General features: G+C 31.8%; 1 long non-coding RNA gene and 1 pseudogene across 1 annotated transcript; both read right to left on the bottom strand.

Moving 5' to 3' along the window:
• Positions 1-3,743: 3,743 nt before the first annotated feature.
• On the bottom strand, positions 3,744-3,963 carry LOC120200461. Its single transcript, XR_005523545.1, has 2 exons — positions 3,917-3,963; positions 3,744-3,849 (listed from the first exon to the last, which is right to left on the bottom strand). It is a non-coding gene; the product is annotated as an uncharacterized LOC120200461 (long non-coding RNA).
• Positions 3,964-11,567: 7,604 nt separating this feature from the next.
• LOC120200432 lies at positions 11,568-15,060 on the bottom strand (annotated as a pseudogene).
• Positions 15,061-18,604: the final 3,544 nt, after the last annotated feature.

Genomic DNA, 18,604 nt, shown 5'->3' with positions numbered 1-18,604 from the left:
ATTTTAAATGTGATGGAAAAGGTTTAAGTTCCAAAGTAGGTGCATGCTGCAACAAAGGTTTTGGAAGAATGAATTCATCAAAGTCAAGGGGTTCGAATCTCATACCTAGTCTAGCTTGAAGCAAGCTAGGTTGTTCCACTTCTGATGAATATTCCACGACCTCCGCACTTGCTTCAGCTTCAATAAGTATGTCGTTTGTGTCAATAAAAAAAATTTTGTCTTGGTAAAAATTATCATGCTCCTCAGGTTGTAAAATATTATCGGGGCTGAAGTTTTCATACTCCTTCAGCTGAAAAATATTACCTTGGAAAAAATTAACATACTCTTCCAAATATAAAAATTTGCCATGACCAAAAATATCTACTTCGCCATCCTCCATTAGATCCATGTCTTCAATGTATTGGCATTCTTCAGAATCGTCAACATATTTCAAAGTGTTGAAGACATTGATCGTGACACTCTCATTTGCCACCCTCATCATGAACTATCCCTTCTCGCAATCTATTAATATGCGCTCAGTGGCTAAGAAGGGACACCCCAGAATAATAGGTACATTGTCGTCTGCCTCACTATCTAGAATGAGGAAGTCTGCTGGAAAGAAAAATTGTCCACTTTCGCGATGACATCTTCAATCCTTCCCTCGAAACGAAAGTGTGATCGGCTAGCCAAGTAGTTGGTTGAGCATTACCCATTCCAAGCTTCAAAAATATGGACTTGGGCATCAGATTCACACTTGATCCCAAATCACATAGGGCTCTTCAAACATAGTTTTTACTGATGGAACAAGGTATAACAAAGTTGACATAATATTTTCGCTTTGGTGGAAGTTTACTCAGTGAGAACAATATTATTTCGTCGTGGCTTATTGATATCCATGCTTGAAGAAATAAATATGAAATGAAGAAGGTGCAGAAGTAGGATCACATCACATATATTATTAAACACAATTATTATTTTTATATAGAATATAAATACAAAATATTAATATCACACGAGTCACTAAATATAAAATTATCTAATATTCTATACTTGATTCATATGACATTAATTTCATAATTTAATAATAATCATAATATGAATAATTAAAGTTAAATCTTACATAAATTGATTATATCATAAAGGATGATGTTGGCACACTTGATAATATTTAACGAGCACGGTAAACGATGAGCTCCATAAAATTAAATTATAAAATCATAGAGTACTCAAAGTATAATTATAATTTAGTTAAAAATTAAAGTGTACATTAATTAAAATATAATAATTATAAAAAATAACTTTTTATAAATTTATTTTAATCAAATTAATTCAAATATAAATTTGAGAAATTTATAAACCTTAATTTATTTAAATATCTTTTAAATTGCCGCCTCTGTCGTCATCGTCACTATTGCAACCAATCCCTAAAGTAAGTTTTATTAATGATTCCTAACCCGAATTCCTCAATTAGTGTACTTAGAAAACCCTAATAATCGAATTAAGTATCATATTTACTAAATTACAACTCAAATTAGAACAATTGAACCCTAATTTTTACATTTGAGTTGTATTTGGTAAATGTAATACGAATTTCCTGATTATTGTCTCGTCGTCCATACCGGTACACTGGTTCGTTCGTATCAGTACGTGGGTATGCCAATATCGGTACCCTATGCGTACCAGTATGATATATATACACTATTTTGGTATTGAATACGCGTACGAGTACTCCATATAGGAGAATCAATACGGGTGGTTGTTTCATGCTTTGTGCTATGTTATTTCAATTATAATGCCATTTACCATCTTATTAATTTCTTTTGTTTATGTTTTTGAAAATATAGATATTTTCGAGATGGTTTCTAATGAAGATACCAAAATTCAAGTTACAGATTGGACAGTGAATTCAATTGTAACACCCATACTGAAGAAGAACAAATTGATTATCATATTGATGATGACAAACATATAGCTGATGAGAAGACAGTTGACAACTTTATTGATGAAAAAATATGGGATAAGATTAGGAACGAATTAAAAGATTACGATAAGAATGATATGAATATATTGAAGTGGAAGCCTTTAGATGACTGCGTTGAATTTTATCATACATATGCCAAGGTAAAAGGTTTTGGAGTTCGAGTCGCTCAGACATTGAAAAGTTAAAATGGTGGTAACATAATTTCAAAGAAAATGGTTTGTCGTAAGGAGGGATATAGAGATGATAGGTGGAATAACAATCCATATAGAAAACATCAACAACTGGTCATCCGATTTGGATGTGAAACATTTAATATATTCAAATTGGACTAACGATATCAATATTGGAAAGTTGAAAAATTCCATGCATAACATAACCATGAAATGGTTCAGCCAACACAAGTTGCTTACATCAGGTATGTTTTTCTTCCAAAACTAAATGTTTACATACTAACTTATATATATTTATATTTAATGTTATTTAATGATTTATTTTGCAGGTCATTACGAAAAATTAGTGTGTTAGACCAATTTAAGATTAAGATCATGCACAACTCTGGAATTGGTCCAAGTAAGATAATGCAAAATTTCTGACTGAAGCTGTCTTACTTGAGAATATTGGATTTATGCCAAAGGATTTGTACAACTATCTATCAAGAATCAAACGAGAAGAAGTGCAAAATGGTGTTGTTGAAACGGTGATGGCCTATTTAAGTGGGAAGCAAGAATCTGACCCTTTCTTTTTTGTGAGCCACACGAGGGATGAATTCGAAAACTTAGAGGAGTTATTTTGGGCTGATGGTATATCATGTGCAGACTATAAAGAATTCATACATGTTCTTGTATTTGATACGACTTACAAGTGCAACACATACAACAAGCCGCTCGTTGTTTTGGCTGGTGTTAATCATCATCGAAACGCAATGCCATTTGAATTTTGGTTCAATTTATGAATGGCGAAAAAGAACATTGGAGATACAATAGAGAAAAAACATACTATTTGAGAACAAATATTTTTGTTTCATATGTTCGATTACCAAATATAATAACAAGTATCCTAAACATTATATTGAATTAAATGTTAACATTTCGAAATTAACAGAAAAAAAATATATCATAACAAGTATAATAATGTTCAAATGTTTGTCATAATTTGAAAATTCAAATACACCACTATTATTCACTATTGATGAAACTACATTGAACACCCTCTATTTCTTAATCATGTATAGGCAGATTACGGCAATTGAAAAGATCAACTTCATTGTATTTGCTTGAGACAAGTTTTGCCAAAATTTTCAATTGTTCAACTCCCATTTGTTGTGTCTATAAAACAAATATAAAACATTATTCAATATCACACAATAATTAAATGAAATTACATGGTATACTTTGCCGTGAAAATAGTCTTTGACCAATCACTCTTATTATCAGCTTCTATATACTTTAATATGTACATGCCATAATCATCTCTAAATCTAATATCAAATACATAATTTATTACAAAGAAATTTAGATAAATAAATAGAAACTATTATTTAAAATATATATTATGTACGAATTTGGTTGCTTCGGTAAGTCAAGAAAATGGATTGAAAATTTTGCAACATCTTCAAATAATCTACCCAAATGAGCATGACCCTTATACATAACTGACGCTTTACTCAACTGTTATAATAAGTCAAAACAAAATTAAGAAATTTATATTTAAAAACTACACAAATTATATTAGTTCTTATAAATGAATAAAGAACTTACAATATTTTATGCAATATTCTTACGCACTTTATTGACGCCAAGAGAGTCCAAAACGTAATTATGTCCCTCCACAACATCAACAACTAATAAAAACCAATGATTGTCTTGTATATCATGTAAAGGCACATATACCTGTAAAATAATGCGAGTTAAAAATACAAGCAACTACATACAAGCAAAAAACAATATATAAATATACATGTTCAACATTACTACTATTAATAGGCATAAAGTCCCTTATCTATCGAGTATGAAATTTGACAATGCTATAACTTTTTCTCATCTTTTGACCATTTGCGTAATTTGTAAGGATATTCTGAAGAAATATTAAATTAGAAAATGTCATTAACATATATACCCGCAAAATAATATGATCCCTAATTCATATTTTTTTACCTAAAAGGATACAAGCATATATAGCTTCTTTAGCATATGCTCTTCTCTTAAGTGCAAAACGAATAGATAGAGATCGATAAACTATAAAATATTTAAAAGCAATACAAACACTTGTATTAATAATGGTCAAAATAATAAATATTGACATGAAAAATATTTATTAATTTAATCTATAATACTCAATCAGATAACCACTTCTCTGGAAAAAACATTGCGAACACTGGCAACGTCCAACATATTATTCTTTGCCATGTAAACAACGTTGGATGTATTATTCCAAGTAGCAACATTCGTACAAATTATGCGTTCTTCAAGCATTAAGAACTCCAAATATTGCTTGTACACATTACTTATTGTACCTATTTGTTTTTAAATCTTTTGCTAACACACCACCAACCTCATATTTATACTACATGACAAACATTTAACTCATAAAAACATTTCTACTGCATTAAAATAAACATGAAATATAATCAATAAAGAATGATGAGGTATGCATACCTTGGTATGTACTTTAGATGCTCTAGATATTTTTTTTGATGCCATATCTTGCGATTTCAGATCATCAGCAAAATCAATACGTGCATTTGAACATTTCACACTCTTATCCTTATTGGGAGCCTTTAATCTTTGACAAAGCTTTAGGATCATTTGACATTTTCGACTCTATTTTTTTAATCATTTAAGTATCCTTCAACGTAACTAATTGACTAGGAAATTGATTGAGACTAAATTGAAAGTTAAAAACTTCGACCGAAATTTTTGAAAAACCATCACTATCAATCTTGATGTTGTCTTCAGAATTAACTTGAAGTTTTCTTTTTCCCATAGGTTTTGATAAGGGAGAAAAATAATCACAATCATAAGTAATAAATAGACACGAACTCATTTTTTTAATACCACTCTCGATTTCTTCCTTCAATGATGCGACACCTAATTCTTCTTCCATATGTGATTTGTTCTCTAAACTCTCATCTTTCAGTGGAACGCTATACAAATTTGTCTCTTCTTCTCTATTATTTAAAGCATCCTCCTTTAATGAACTTTTTATATTACTATGTGTCAATATGCTCACTAATTTTTCAAATTGGCCATTCAATTTTTCAAATTAACCTTTTAATTCTTTAACTTAACCATTCCTTATAGAAAAGTCCTTTTCAATATTTTGAACTGAATGAATGAGTGTCTCGAACTTGTGATCACTTTGATAAAGAGTTCTTATATTTTCCTCATGTACAACTTTAGATTTTTCCTATATGCACATAAAGTAAATAAATAAATCTTACATAATATATACCGACAAAAAATCATCACTCCCTTTCAATCATTTAATCAAAAGAGATAAGAGCCGGAGAATCAGAAACGATTAATTAAGTAAGAAAGAATAAGATTTTTTTATGGAGCATGCATATAAATATTCATGAATCATACCTTTTGTTCCACTTCCATTCCTAAATTACAAAAAAAATAATCCATTTAATCCACATTTAATCCATTAATCCATTTAATCCACATTTAATCCATTAATCCATTTAATCCACATTTAATCCATTGGATTTATTTCATTTTTTTCTAAGTTATTTGTATTGCACCCACTATTATCAACCAGGGGACCTTCCATCGATTCACCTATATAAGCCGCAACTAAAGTTGTAAAAATAAGAGCTTGAATCCCACTTGTAAATAATCCAAGGAACATGACAGGTATAGGAACGACTGAAGGCACTAAAAAACAAGAAAAACAACTACTAATTCATCATCTAATATATTCCTGAAAAGTTGAAAAATTAAGTGATAAGGGTTTGAAATTGTTAGACACGCTGCTATTAGGAAGCAATGCTAGAGCATCTCGGCTCGAGTCTGAGCTCATGGCTATTGAGAACGAATCAAATCAGATGGTTCTATTTCTCAATCTTTCTGACTTGCTCCTACGAAACCAAGGTTGAAAAGATTGAGAAAAATAAGTCATTCACAACCACTGATGAAGGATTCCTCAAAAAGTTAAGGATTAGTAATCCGTTTTAGAAATCGAATGGGTTCGATCTTATACATACGCAAGGAAGATAATAAAAAAAGAAAAGAAAGGAAAGAAGATAAGTTATTCTTTACTTTTATCACTTAGGAGGTCAACCTCTTTCAAATATACAACATGATTCTGGCAATGTAATGGAGTTGGGCTTTCATGCGGATCCGAATGAATCATCTTTTCCACTGAGGTAAATCCTTGCCAACTAGGGAAGAGGATATCAAGTTACAAATTTTGTTTCGATAGGACATATATTCAAACAATCCAACATTCAACTATTTCAACTACATTAAATGATATTTCAAATTGGTCAAGACTCGCCAGTTTATGGCCATTTCTTTATGGTACCAGTTGTTGTTTTATTGAATTTGCTTAAATTTCAGTTAATTATAATGCACATACCTCATTTTTTGTCTTCTTCGAATTCATATCGATATAACGCTTACACTCCATCATCTTAACTTGTTTTGAAGGTGTTATGTTTAGATCCATCATCAACGTGAAAAAGATAAAATCTAAGCTTGCACACTTAACATAAGATAAAGCACGAAACAATCACCTGTACCGATACTCCTATATGGAGTATCGGTACGCGTATTCAATACCAAAACAGTGTACATATATTGTACCGGTATGCATAGGGCACCGATACTGGCATGCCCGCGTTCCGATGCGAACGAACCAGTGTACAGGTATAGACGACGGGACAACAATAAGGAAATCGATATTGGATTTACCAAATATGGTTCAAACGTAAAAATTAGGGTTTGATTGTTCTAATTTGAGTTGTAATTTAGTAAATATAATACTTCAATTATTAGGGTTTTCTAATTAAACTAATTGAGGAATTCGTGTTAAGGATCATTAATAAACCTTACTTTAGGGATTATGCCCTAGTGATGACAGAGGCAACGACGACAGCGACAGCGACGGTAGTGTCGTTGACAGCAGCGGCAACAGTGGCGGTGGCTTAAAAGATTTCCCAAATTTATATTTGAATTAATTTGATTGAAATAAATTTATAAAAAGTTATTTCTTAGAATTATTGTATTTTAATTAAATTATACTTTAATTTTTTAACTAAATTATAATTATACTTTGAGTACTTTATGATTTAACGATTTTATAATTTAATTTTATGGTGATCATCGCTTATCGTACTCGTCAATGCTCGACGAGCGTTGTAGAATTTTTCTATCATAAAATCATTATTAAATAAAACAAATAAGGATTATAGCGGTTATATGTCATTAATTTGACATAATTCCATCCGTGTATCATAGTGGTCCAATATTAATGTCTTCATCAAAGATAACTTATGTTAATCCATACACGATTCATTCATGTATATATACTAATCATAAGAAATAAAATATTGAAAACCAGAAACAATATGGAAATGAGCTCAAAGTGTCAATTACATAAGAGCATAAACAAGATAATATCAATTGTGGTAGCCCATTCTTTTGACGTGTTCATTAAATGTATTAGGCAACAATTCTGTTATTAATGGATATACAATTATAAGGTCAGTATTAATGTGTTCGATTGACACTATTTATTTATTTTACTTCTCCTTAGTATTTTACATATATATGTTTAGAACTCTTTAAATACTTGAAAAAAAAGAATATTAGTTTTAATATTATAATTTATTAATTATGCTTTAATTTGATTAGTACAATAAGAGACGAACATTTGAATGTTTTTAAACACAAAATTCTATTATTTATGAATAAAACAAGTTCTAACTGTTTTAAATATTGTTTTAAAAAAGGAGAATAAATATAATATTCAAATATAAATTAACTAAAATAGGTGCATAACATCAAAATTCATTTAAAATTATGCATTTAATAATTCCAAAAAGATTTTTAATATAGTAAAATTAATTATTATTATTATTTTAGACATACTAAAAACTAGGGGTGTTTAAAAAACTCATAATCGACCAGTATAACTGTCACTTTTAACAAATTAATTAACCAAATCATTAATATTAAACGGTTTCGTTTGACCAAACCATTAAAAATGACGGCTAATGATTAAAGTTACAATTACGAATTTTGATAAACAGTTAACCAACAACAACAACAACAACAACAAAACCCAATTCCCATATGTATGGGGTAAGGGGGAGGTAGGGTAGTAGGCTGCCCCCAACGCCAGGTTGAGAATAGCTTCCGTGAAAGACCTCCGGCACTCAGAAAATTAAAAATATAGATAAAATGCAATGCATGTATAAATAATTACATAAATACATAGCTAGACAATATTCATATGCAGTCATTAATATCATATGTGCTTCTGTAATGGGGAGTAATCCCTGCAAAATAATCCCTGCGAAAGAATCTCTGCATATAGACAGAAACATAAGACCGGCTAAATTTAACAGAGGAAACATGACGAGAATGATACACAGAAGACAATTATAGCAAGCCCAGTTCTAATCTTTCATAAATACCAATAACAGAAAAGTATAAAAAGTAAAAGTCATGGAAATTACTACAAATGCATTTAAAAGAAGACAAAGATGATACACCCTATAGATGTGACCCACACTACTCGACTACCCTAGTCTTAAGCCTCCATAATTTCCTATCATAGGTCATGTCTTCGGTAAGGCCTAAATCCATCAAATCAGATCTCAAGCAGTCTTCCCACTTCCGCCTTGGTCGTCCTTTCCTTCTGGCACCGTCGACTGTAATCGACTCTACCCTCCTGACCGCATCCGACGGTAGTCGCCTAAGGACATGCCCAAACCACCGTAGTCTTCCCTCCCTCAATTTTTCAGAAACAGACACCACCCCTAAGGACATCCTAATAGCAGAGTTTGTCGTCATATCCCACAGAGTCCTACCACATGTCCATCGAAGCATTCTCATTTCTGCGGCCTCTATCCTCCTTACGTGATGCTTCTTGGTTGCCCAACATTCTGATCCATACAACAGCGCTGGTCTTATTGCCATTCTATAAAATTTTCCCTTAAGTTTTAGAGGCACCTTCTTGTCACACAAAACTCCAGTAGCGGCCCTCCACTTTAGCCATCCCGCCTTTATACGGTGTGTAACGTCATCATCTACACCCCCATCTTTATGTATCATAGACCCTAAGTACTTGAAACAATCCTTTGAGGGAAGAACGTGTCCTTCTATGCATACTTCTACATCTTCATCGTTTTGGTTCCCATTGAAGTTTGAACATAAATACTCTGTCTTTTCAATATTGATCCTTAAACCTTTTTCTTCCAAAGCAGTCTTCCAGGTAGCCAGTCTACTATTCAACTCAGATTTTGTTTCAGCAACTAGAACAATGTCGTCAGCGAAAAGCATACACCAAGGTACACCGTCTGGTGTCGCACAATAGATATCGTCCATAATCAAGGCGAAGATGTAAGGGCTAAGAGCCGACCCCTGGTGGAGTCCGATTTCCACCGGGAATGCCTCGGTGTCGCCAACTGTAGTCCTGACGTAAGTAGTAGATCTACAGTACATGTCACGAATCGCCCGGATATAAGCAGTTGGTATCCGTCTCGTTTCCAAAGTCTTCCAGATCGTATCGCGAGGAACGCTATCATAAGCCTTCTCAAGGTCAATGAACGCCATGTGAAGATCTCTAGACTTTTCCCTATATTTCTCCATAAGCCGTCGAAGTAGATGAATCGCCTCCGTTAATAAATTAAATTTTACTTATATTTATAATTTATTATATTTTTACACAAACAACTTAATATAATTTTCTATTATTTCTAATTTATATACATATATTTAATAAAATTTGCACGCACGCAACTTAATAAATATATATTTTTTATTTCTTTGTAAATACATAAACATATTTATAATGTTTTTATTGTTAGTTACCAAGATACTGAGAGAGATAAATTTACACTGATATAAATATGTGTTAATTTGCTATAATTTTTTTTATTTTATTCACTTATACCGATATAAATATGTATTAAATGTTACATTTTATAATATAAATTATGAAATTTTTTGATAAATAATTATAATAGCTTAACTTAACCTATAACTGAATTTCTAATAACGGTTAATCAATTTTTAATGATTAGATTACAATTAAAAAATCAGATAACCGTTCAAAAAAAATATAATAACCGTTATAACAGTCGACTGTTGCAGTTAGAACAGCCCTACTAAAAACAATAAGATACAATAGCGTAGTTTCTACTTTCTATGAACTTTCATTTTATAATAACGGAAAGGTGCTATTAATGTAATATCAGCTTAAAGAACGAGCAAACAAATCATAAAGATAAATATATTATTAGTTTTTCAGCCACCTCTTAATAATTTATTCAGTTAGTTTTTCATATTTAAATAGTTATCTCTGAATTTATTGGATGATCTTAGTAGTGAAAGGTAATGTTCTCTATAGAGGGTTGAGTTCATACAATTAGGTCAAGGCACATGCATTATTATTTGGTTAAGAAAAATTATGAACAAATACCGTGAACTATATTAATAAATGATTATACCAAAGCAAGGCAAGTGCAATTAAAAAGACATTTTTGGCTGCAGTGTAAATCAATGTGAAATACGAATGAAGATGGACATGCAACAAATATTAATGAATCAAAGCACACAATTCTCACTGAACCCTATATTTATCCAAAACATGGGCACCAGCCAACTGATGAATACCAAATTTTGTGGATTCTGTTTGGCTGTTCTTATAAGTAGCTTCAACCTTTGATGAGCTCGAAATCAGCTTTTATAGCGGCAACGCATCTCATGTTTCAGCCTCTCTAAAGATCACTAATAAATGACCACCATTTCTTAAAAATTGTTTCCTTTGCAACTCATAAATATCATAAAAACTGTGAGTTATAAAAAATACATAGCAATATTTTCATGTTTAGGGTAAACTATGTATTTAGTCACTCCACTATTCATACATTTCCGTTTTAGTCATTCAACTATTTTTTGAAAAAAAAATTACACCTAACGTTACACTTTGATCACCTGCCGTTAAGAAATTAACGATGATGTTGATATGTCACTACAAGGTAATGCCACCTCATCATTGCGAAATAAAAATAAAATGTCTCGTCAACAATTCTATTAATTTTTTAATGAAAGGTGACCAAAATGAAACCAAAACGTAACATTAGGTATGATTTTGAAAAAAAAAATAGTTACCAAAACGGAACTGCATGAATAGTTGAGTGTTAAATATGTAGCTTACCCTAATGTTTATGAGTCCGGTGCTCCCTACGCTACAACCAAACTGACTTAATGAACCGACAATGTCAATGAATGAGTAATGTCACCAGCCATATGCCAATAAATGCATTTGGGAGTGGTAAACTTCTATATGATTATCCTTTCAGAAATTCCAGGTAAATCTTGAAAACTAACCACATGAGAGATCCAAAATCTACAAAATACCTTCGCATAAAAGATAAACAGAACAAGCAAAATGACACGAGACGTTTTTTGTTTTCCTCCAAGTAACTTCCAAATTCTTTACCAAAAGGCAACTCAAATTCTTACTACAGTTCCCGGTTATATATGCTATACGCATAAACTCATAATATTGACCAAAGGGTTTCATTTCATACCATAAATAGGAATCACAGCCGAAAACCAAGAGACCAGCAGTCCAAGCGTTTCAAACCTGGAGGCATGATTTATCCAAGGAAATTCATTATCACTAAATGAAGCACGAAACTGCAAAGTACATAATTTGCAAAAGCTCGCACGGGTGGGAGATCCTGCAATTGATATGAGCATTCTCAAGTTAAGTATTTAACACATTGAGGTAAGGATATATTTTTGTATATATAACCATCACCAATGCCCACCCCAGGGAGACAATAAGTTATTTTCCGAGGTTTAAGGCAGTTCAAAAGCATCGGTTTTAAGTCATTTAAGTATTAGAAAGATTAGCAGTATTGATGTCATTAGACTTTAGAAAGATTATAAGAACATCCCATTTTGTACTTGGTCCTCTGACTCGTAACTCATGTAGTAAAGCCAGAAACAGAAAACACGAACAACCTTACCTTGAATTCCTTGTTTTCTTTGTTCACTTGAATACGAAGACAAACTAAATCAAATGAAATCAAATCAGTGTCAGATTCGGTCATTTACATTGCAAAGAGGTTCGGTAGAAAGTTGACTTACCAGCAAGGACTGCTGTCCCAACACAAGAAAGCACACCAGAAAGAAATGAGTTGAAAGGAAATGATCCCACAATAGCCATGTAAACTATCTGCGGTCCTCAAAATTGATGTACAAGTTTTGAACGTATATGCAATTAAATTAAATATGTAACTAATTGAACAAAAAAAGGGGTTGCATTGCAACAATGGGGGTAGGAAGAAGAAATATAAAGTGTACCCGAGCAAAATCAAAAGATACATTTACCTTAATCCAACAATTAAATGGTTTCAGGGAGCACTCTATTATATTTTAGTTCTCATGCAGTTTCAAAATACAATTCAAAATACACTTGCATTTTCTAATTCACTATTAAATTTCATGTATTTTAAAAAGTTAAAGTTTGAACGGATGAAATATAGTGAGAAAGAAAATATTTACATAAGGCATTTTTGAAGACGAATGAAAGTTGTAATCCCCTTTACTTGACCTAGACGAATCCATTAACTAAAATTTTCAAAACTAACCCAAACGTTATATTAAAAATACTTAAGAATTAACCCTCACGTTTATTTATTACAAATAATTTAAAATAACCAAAATAAATCAAATTATAAATATAATGTAAATAAAACATATATCGAAGGTTTAAGTCCACAGTCCAAAACGAAATTTATGTCCAAAGTCCAAAAATATTTAAACATATTAAATAAAATCCACTTAAAATACTACTAAAATAAGAAATAGAAAATCCGAATAAATGTCACTGTGAAAATAATAAAATCTGAATAAAGACGCAACTCTAAGTACCGGTTCACCTAGCTCGAGAATCTAAAAGAAGAAACTAAGAGGAGTAGGCTACAAGGCTTAGAGTGTCTCTAAAGTGTTGTCAAACACAGATAATAGCATAGACCAAAGCATACAGTAATACTCATACGTCAAATTTTCAACGGCAATAACAGTTTAATGTATGTCAATGCTCATGCACCAGCCCGTACTCCTGTCAAATCCAGAAGAGTGGATTCCCTATAACCACACTAATTCCAACCCACATACCATATAAGTGAGCTCCGCCACAAAGGCAGAGGCCATTGAATCCAAAAAAGTGACATTCACATCGTCAAGGGAATGCACTGAACTTCCCCTATCAAAATTCGTCCCAACATGATATGCAAAATGAAATAACATCCGATGTCCGATCCAAACCGAGTAACAATATTTCTGAGGCATATATTAATTCCGAAGTATATATTTTGATTCATGATATTTTCATGCAACCACAAATTTTGCACGAACATCACATCATTTTGATTTCGACAATTCATCATGCATCACATAATATTTTCGAATCATAATAAATGCAACCAATTTCAAACTCAAGCATGCTTTCAAGTAAATACCAAGCAACCAAGTAAACAGGAAAATAAATCAAACATATGTAGCACAGATAGAGACACAACTCGACAGATAGCTAGCGACTGTAATAATCTCTACCACGGTCCACTCGAGTAGTAGATCGACCCGAATCAGAAACTACGAAATAATTTAATAATTAATAAATTATTCTAGAATAACTACGAATTTAACGTATTTAAAATTTTCAGTTAACACTCACGGTTTTCATGAGCTAAACGGTTTGGTTCGAAGTTCGTGGGTAACGGAGGAGGAGGTGGTAACTCAGCTCCCGGTTCAGAATTTCCTGCAAAACTATGACGTTCGATTCAATATCCAATTAACCTAAATATTTCAGATTAAATTTAATGACACAATAATGATTTTCCAATTCGAAACGGAAACCGACAATGTGTATTTGGTTCGAATAACGTAATCTACCAGAACGGAACTAGGGCTGCTGGTGTCAATACTTGACTACAGTGGTCACACGGGTGCAGTGACCACACGACCAGGTCAGCCGTGACCACAAAAGGCCGGCAACGACAGCTTGTTTTAAGCAGAGCGATGACAGCAACATAAAAGGACCGAAGTGGGTGTTTTCTCGGTCAATCGAGGTTGATCAGCCGTAACCCAGGCCAGCTGAGCCTTTCCTGACGATTACTCCATCTCGCGACGGCCACCAACAGCCAAGTCAAGCGGCGACGACGAAGGGGTTTCGCCAGCCCTAGCTCGTGGGTTCTACGAAGAAACAGAACGGGATTAAAGGGAAATGAACGGTGACGAAATTACCTTAAAAAGGAGAGGGCGGCGTCGAGAACGGGTGAGCGACGGCGTACGGGAAGGGGAGATGGCTGTTGTTAGGGTTTTTTCAAAACAAAGTGGAAGAGGCGCCGCACAGATATAAAAGTCGGAGGAGAAGATTGTGTTAAAAGAAAACTTAGTATAATTTCATGGTAAGACGTTAATTTTCCTAGCGTTTTTAACATACGACTTCAATCTTTAGAAACTTACAATTTGGTCACTGTTTTCAATTTATGAATTAGGTCAAAATTTTCCAAATTTTAGGGTTTTAATTTGGTGATTTTTCGGTTTGTTACATAAGTACCTGGATCAGAGCGGTGAAGATTGCAAAACCCAAATATAGATCAATGATCTGTAAATAGAAAATTCTCCAAAGAAAATTAAAAAAAGGATTAAAAATTGAATATTTGGAACACAAATTTGAGAGTTAAAAGGGGTAAGGAAGAAGAAGAGAAACCTTGACATTTAGAGCAGTTGCAGCGTAAACAGATCAAAGAGAATGGAAAAAGGCTCCGACATCTTTCTTGCTCGATGATGTTCTCCCCATGTTTTTTTCCCTAATTCAATTGCCCTCGTTGGGATCTACACTTGTATTGCTAAACTTGTTTGTAAAAATGATAAATTGGGGTAAATTGACTATTATTTAGAGATTTGGGGTTTTTCTATAATACTTCCGATTCAATGTTCATAATTTTTTTAGACTTAACAAAAAAGTAAGCTATATAATTTTTCTTAAAGTTGTGTCTACTTTTTCTTCGGTCAATCAAAATATATAAGGTTACAAATGTTATCACTTTAAAAAAACCTATACCTGATTTAGAAATTACAATTGAATCTTGAAAGTCACATTCATAATAAGTTTATGAATTTCCGTATGAACACTATATGTGCAAAACTAAGAAATTTATAATAAGTTTATGAATTTCCGTATGTATAACCCACGTAAATTATAATAAGTTGTGAATTATTGTAATTGGCACTAAGTGTGCAAACTATAGAGTTTAAAATGAATTGAAAGAGATAATTGATATTATAAATAATTATTAGAGTAGAAACTATTCCAAAATAAAAGATTAATGGCCTAGTTGTGCATTTGACATAAATGTGTAAATTATTCCAGTTAGATGAAAGGTTAAATACCTTTGAGTAAAAGATTAATGTCGTAGTTGTGCATTTGGTAGAAAGGTGTCAATTATGCCAGTTAAATGAAATGTTAAATACCTTTGAGTAAAAGATTAATGGCCTAGTTGTGCCTTTGGCAGAAAGGTGTCAATTATGCTAGTTAGATGAAAGATTAAATACCTTTAAGTAAAAGATTAATGGCCTAGTTGTTCATTTGGCAGAAAGGTGTCAATTATGCTAGTTAGATAAAAGGTTAAATACCTTTGAGTAAAAGATTAATGGCCTAGTTGTACATTTGGCTGAAATGTGTCAATTATGCCAGTTAGATGAAAGGTTAAATACCTTTGAGTAAAAGATTAATGGCCTAGCTGTGCATTTCGCAGAAATGCGTCAATTATGACAGTTAGATGAAAAGTTAAATACCTTTGACTAAAAGATTAATGGCCTAGTTGTGCATTTTGCAGAATGGTGTCAATTATGGTAGTTAGATGAAAGGTTAAATACCTTTGAGTAAAAGATTAATGGCCTAGCTGTGCATTTGGAAGAAATATGTCAATTATGCTAGTTAGATGAAAGGTTAAATACATTTGAGTAAAAGATTAATGGCCTAACGGTGCATTTGGCAGAAATATGTCAATTATGCCAGTTAGATGAAAGATTAAATACCTTTAAGTGATAGATAAATGGTCTAGTTGTGTATTTAACATGAAGGTGTCAATCATGCAAGTTAGATGAAAGGTTATATGCCTTTGGGTAAAAGTCTAAATGTTTAACAATGCAAATTGACATAAATGAAATGCATAATTAAAGGCAGGAAAGGATGCCATAAAGGAAATTAATGAATAATTACTAAATAATAATGAGAAAAATGTACAGAAAGAAATGTATGTTGGATGTACTAAGAATGTTTACAAAGATGGTATGAAAGAAATTTGGTTTAAATAATAAGGACTCATATAATCCTTAGGGATGATACGAAGTAGTTCGTAACCAAATAAACATGATATACTTATGTATATAGAAATGTTTCTTTATAATACTATGTCTCACTAAATAAGTACTTAAAGTGTGATGATTTCACGTGTAGGTAAAGATAGAGATTAATCGAGTAAGGAGTGCAACAGTAGCATTAGCTATCATTAATTAAGGTTGACTCGTCAGTAACAATAGGACAATTTGGTTTGTTTTTGGAAAAAATTTAGTTGGCATGTAATTAAAGTAAGAAAAATGCTCTGAATTGTATTTAAGTAGAACCTAGTAAAATATTTCAACTAATGTTTTGCTTTATCTTAAAAATGTTATGTTTTAAGAAAATCTGGAAACAAAATTTTACGTGTTTTTAAAAGAGGAAATATTTTAAAAGTGATGTGACATCTGTATCTAATGTACGAAAAGGTATACAGGAGATGTGTGTTACATTTATTGGTATCAGAGCTACAAGTTTAGCCGATTCTCAACCGAAATCAAATTTAATTGAATTGAGAAAAAGGATTGAATGCAATTAAGATTGTCAAAGTTACTGATTTGGTGTCAATATGAGTGTGATTGATGTCACTCCTTATTAACTTAAGCGTTGTTGTTATGTATGTCCTAATAAATATCGAAAACTAAAGACAAATGTAATAAAGTAGATAATATTGAAAAGAAGGTCGAGATAAAAATCAACCCAAGATTGAATCAGATGAGGATCTAAAGGAGATTTCTGAATCTAGAGATGATTCCGAGTCATGTAAGATTAAATAATTGAGGAAATGAGTAAGCGATAAACACATTGACTTCTAAAAGTTTATAGAAAGAGGAGTTAGTGGATCAACTAATTATGAGTTTGTTTAAGAATAAATGTTAAGTTTTATAGATCTAATAGAATTACTTATATAAGGTAATTTTTGAAAATGGATTTTCTACCCATTTCAAACTTCAATAAATTATTATTTAAAATCGAGATTAATTCTCGAGAACTTGGAAGAGTGTCAAGTTTGTAATGATAGGAAAAAGAGTAAATTTAGTTACTAGTGTAATTTTAGCATTAATTGCTATGAGGTTATTGTTACAAAGTTGTTAAGTCTTCTTATAAAATGATTTAGATAAGTAGACTTTCATAGTTGAGATATAAAATGTTTCAAATGCTAGAGAATATTTTAAATGGATTCGAAAAAGTTACACAGATTACCTCAAGAAGGAAATGAAAGATTTTAAAATAAAAGTATTCTATTCAACTTAATCTCGAGTGAGATGATAACGGTAAACCCTAGCGGGTCATGGTACAAGTGTGAGTTGGATAGTTAGTAAACATTTAATAAAGATTCACATGGCTATGTTTCTGGTGGATCTGATGGAATTATCATTTGATGAGTTAAAATCATATTGAGTATATGTTGTTTGTCTCTAAAGACGATTAGTTCAGAAAGATGTAGAGGGTATGGAAATTATAGTTTTTGAAGAGAAAGTAAAATCATCGCTCAAGGTGATATCGATAATGATGGTGAAGAAAAATTATGTCAGGAATATATATATATATATATATATATATATATATATATATATATAGCTTTTGTGGTTAATGATATAGATACTCAATTAATTAAAGTAGAATTGTCAGATAAGTTCACAAAATTGGGAATGTATAGATGTATTTTTAGATAAATTCTTGGAGTTTTCTCCAGAGTGAGAGGTGGAATTCAAAGTTGATGGTTATTAAGGTATTGAACATGTTTATCTGATTTTGTATCAAATGACTTAAGCAAGCCAAGAGAATTAGGGGCTCAATTATAAGAGTTGATTGATCAAAATTTTATCAGTCTGAGTATTTCATTTTGGAAAGTATTTGTGTTATTAGTGGAAAGAAAAATAAACCTATGTTGTTATACATAGATTTTTACAGTTAAATAAGACTCTTAGAGAGAAGAACTTGTATGCCAAACTACACCAATGTGAAATTCTGGTTAGCAGAGATGGTTTTCTTTGGCCAGGTTGTTTTAGCATACGGTATAAGAAGAGATCCTAAGAAAAACTCATGTTG

Source organism: Hibiscus syriacus, unplaced genomic scaffold (genome assembly GCF_006381635.1).
Source record: "Hibiscus syriacus cultivar Baekdansim isolate YM2019G1 unplaced genomic scaffold, ASM638163v2 tig00005974_pilon, whole genome shotgun sequence".
In the NCBI taxonomy this organism is placed as follows: Eukaryota; Viridiplantae; Streptophyta; class Magnoliopsida; order Malvales; family Malvaceae; genus Hibiscus; species Hibiscus syriacus.
This window is presented reverse-complemented; position numbering and strand designations above follow the sequence as displayed.